Genomic DNA, 4,408 nt, shown 5'->3' with positions numbered 1-4,408 from the left:
CATTGCATTGGGGTATCTTGATGTACAACTTCATTTTCTTTCAGCAAACAACGATAAAAAAATATCTTTTATAGTCCGTTTCAGGTTAACTTTGCAGTGAAGAGGGAACCGCATCACTCGTCGTTGCTATGACAACGAAAGCCTCTTAACCTATGTATCGATGCGCGGCCTCGGTAAGGTATGGCTGATTCTCGCCAATCTCGCAGAAAAAAATATTTTTTGACGTATAACGTAATGCCTGTAGAAAAAATTGCAGTAGTGGTAACAATTACAACAAATTGGTAACAATTAGCTAATGAAAAAAGAAAACATCGTCGATACTTTTAGAAATTAAAGTGCGGTTTTTGAAATAATTTTTTTTTTGATTGAAAAGTATCTTAAAATCTAGAAAAAATAATTATCGTACATCAGAGCGCGTCATTTACTCTTCATTGATGTGCCGTGAGTAATTAAAATATTTGAGTAGCATTAAAGAAAAATTCAGATAAACGTAGTAATATTTTTCAGCAATACGTCACTTCCCTCAGCTGAAATTCATTTATGAAAAAAAAATACTACCAATAAAAAAAATTGTTGAAAAAAAAATTAAAACAATAAACAATAATATGAAAGCAACGTGTAATTTCAAAATACTGTACATTAACCATAGCTGCCAAAAAACTCGCGGATTTTGATTTTTTTACCCCATCGATGATGACGTAATACTTGAACGGCCCCTAATATAAAATCACCAACTCGAAAAGGGCCCGTTTCTAAGCAACGAAAATTAGTGACGATTTTATGTAACGGAAGCCCTGCCCTTGTAGGGGTCATGCCGAGAGGTATGTATACGTATAATATACGTGTATCACCAGTGCTCCCAACACACAGGGTCGGGATACTGGGGGATTGCACGTATACCTTCATCGGGAAGTTAAAAGGTTTCATTTTCAGGGGCCCTTGATGGATCTCATTGTTTTCTTGCTGCTTTAATATTGAAAAATTTGCGATAGCGGAAGCCCAAGATATATGTGGTCTGGGGGCCCATAAAATTTGCGAATTCGGTCGCGGGTAATTGCGTGGAGGAATACAAATGAACATTTGCCGTGGCCCTCACACGGGTATACCAAATGACCTTCCGAGTCAGGGGCCCTGGATGAATTTCATTCTTTTCTGAGATAGATGGCTTTTTTCTCAGCCCGAGATATCAAGGAAACAGTTATTTTCCGGATATGATGCTGAGGTGAACTCGGAAAGAAAACTCGTCACGTCTCCACCGGGACTCGAACCGAGGCCCTCTTCCATACCGGGCAAGCATGCTACCATCTACCACTGGAGACATGACCCTGCCTTCCTTATTTCACGCCCTGTGGCGTGAATCTGTAGGGGACTTATCTATAGGTGGAATGTGAGTTCAGGTGCCCAATAACTATCGAAAAGTTTACGTTTTTGGCGCACCGAATAAGATGTCATTAAGAATATTTCATATCTTCATATAGGGTGGTTGATGACGTAAATTCATCCAAACCCCCCTCACCCTCGTCATCAAGTCAGCAAATCGTAACCCCCCCACCCCCCATCGATGCTGACGTAATACTTGAATGACCCCTTATTTATATTATCTGGAGAAACAGATGGTCCTCTGCTGTGGGGGAGAAGATGGCGTTGGTGTGGGTGAAAGCGACATTTCTTATGTCATCACCATCCGCTATTGGTTATTGAAATTCAGAAACCGCCCCTATCCTATGAACATGGCAAGAAATAGATAATTTAAAAAAGAATGGGGGAACCTACACCCATAAAGAGAGCCTTTCACAATGGCATCGGCGCTGTCGTGAAAGAGGGACACTTTCTGTAATCTACGAGTGAATATCTGGATTCGTTGAAGGCTATTTTCGGGAGAAAAAAAACTGATTGAATATTCGTCTGGGTGTGTAAGCCTATAACTACATGCAAAACTGAATGAAAAATTATATCTATCGAAAAATTCAACAAAGTGACGATATAAAATATATATACGTATAATTGTGCAACGAAAAAAGCACGACAGTGATATATATTGGCGGGGAAAATTTCTTGGAAATCGTGCCAAAATGTTGTGCTTGCCATGGATTTTTGATAATGTGTGGTAACCAATATTTTTTTTAATAAAAAAATTTTAAACGAATAAACATTGGTTCAAAACGGTATTTTTTTTAAAAATCATAAAAAAATTTGAAATATTCTATATAAATGATCATCATAAACCTCCGATGTACGAGAACTATATTTTGCGGCGAAGGAACTCTACCTTTCTCTGCAAAGTTAACCTGAAACAAACTATAGGTATTGGGACACGCGCCCTAGTGACGTGGTGGTAAGATAATCTACCACCGTGAAAGTCGCGGTCGCAGGTTCAAACCGGAGGGAGGGTATAGATAAGATATTTTCTCTACCGAGCTTGAGGCGACCACCGATAGACAACGCCTTAATTTCCAACCCATCTCATTAATAGCAACAAATTGTAATATGGCCGGAGTTGGTGTTTGATGAAGTAGTGGTAGGTAATTAGGACACGTTAGGTGGTCGACGTGTGCTTTCAGTTGCAAGAGAGGGTGGGTATACACACCGCAAAAATACTAAATCACGTATGCAACGAATTGTTGGATGCTGAAAAATGCTGCCATCTGTTCTTCAAAATTCGGAAGTGAAAAATCGGCAGAGAGACTGATCGTATAAGACATTACTTCACTAAGTACGCAGCACATTTAATCTCCACAGAAGCAACTTGCCTCCAAAGAGGTTGGCTGTGGCAGAATTGTTTATAATGAAACTCCACGATGCATTTCTCATCCTCAGTCCCTGCGGGAGACAGCACTTCTAAAAAAAATTCATCCTAGCTAAATGAAATGCTCAAAATTAGTTCTAGATGTTATAAACATTTGGTAGTAACTCATTCATACTCATCTGTTGATAAAACTAATTCTAGGTAGTACCACAATTGAAAATAAACGTAAAACTCAAGGTCTCTTCAGGACAAAGGAGGTTATGTATGTTTCTTACGTGCATGTGTCTGGGTGATGCTTTCTATTTTCCGAAGACAAAAGCGGCAATGAATGAATTTTTCAACTGATGCCGCTAATGGGGATCGAACCTGGGACCTTGAGATTCGAGTCCATCACGATGCCCACGCGACCGTACCGTAAGCCTTTCGTTATTTAACCAACCGTATTTGGCCAACATCTTCCATAGCAGAAAGCCTCTACGGAATTTTCACTTCCGTACACCATGAGGTGCCACGGATCAATAAACTTTATTTTTACTCAAAGGAAAAAAAATTATTTTTTTACGTTTTCATACAAACTAAGTTTTTTCTCACCATCAGGGGGTATCATTTCGCTCAAGCGAAGTTTCCGTTCTCCAGAACATCCCAGTTGCAGAATATGAGTACCCATGATCGCACCGGGCTGCTAAATATTACAACAATAAAAGAAATCACTTCTGCCAAAGAAATCACTTCTGTGCGATTTCACACATGTTTTCGTACGCGCATAGTGCACGCGTTTCCGATTCTGGAAACCCACGCCATCTCTGATAGGTTGAATACCCCAATTTCAACTTTTTTCGCTTTTAGATTTCGGGCGATTAACGGAAAAATTTCTTAGGTTTCCGATTCCGGCAATTTTGGTGGTGATCGGACCCATGGAGGAATGAATAACAGGAGGTGACGCGACCAGCGCGTCCGTTGAGAAAGCATGGGGAATCTGGGTTGCCAGATGAAGCCAGTGATCGCTCTATTAAAGGGACCAAGTAAGCCCAAACAAACCGTGGCTTCCCATGCTTTCCTATGAGAAACATCCCCGTTTTTAAAAATCATTTAAAAATTTACTATTCACTTTAGGAACTCGATTTTTTTTCCCTCAAATTCTGTGGATATATTTATACAATTGAACGAGAGCATTTACAATTTTAGTTGTTACTTGTTTTCGAATATTAACTTCAACAACATGGAACCTTTTGCAAAAATAACCAAAATTTACCCATATCTTGTGCCCTAAAATTCCTCCTCGGCATTTTAATTAAAAAAAAATTATGCCAAAGTATGTAACACCTCAGTGCTGAGAGAAAAACAATGTTTAAAGGCACTTGAACAAGCGGTGTTTGAAAAAATCTGACTTTTTTTACGAAAAACATTATATATGCAAAACATTTCATATATAATGCCTTTCAGCTATTTATATTCAAATATTGTAGAAATATTTCTCCATTCCAGGCAAAAACTCGAACACAGACACAATTTTAGATTTCAAATTCAATTCGAAACTTTTTTGTCAAATTTTCGTACACATACCACTTTAAAAGCAAAGTAATTGGTACAAAATGAAGAGAAAAAAAAACAGCCCAGATTATTTTCTCAAGTACTATAGGCCAGAGAAATGACTTATCGCGG

This window comes from Pholcus phalangioides, unplaced genomic scaffold (genome assembly GCF_987345545.1).
Source record: "Pholcus phalangioides strain wild (caught in Gottingen) unplaced genomic scaffold, Ppha-v1.0 ptg000003l_1, whole genome shotgun sequence".
NCBI classification, from domain to species: domain Eukaryota; kingdom Metazoa; phylum Arthropoda; class Arachnida; order Araneae; family Pholcidae; genus Pholcus; species Pholcus phalangioides.
Note: the sequence above shows the minus strand (reverse complement) of the source record.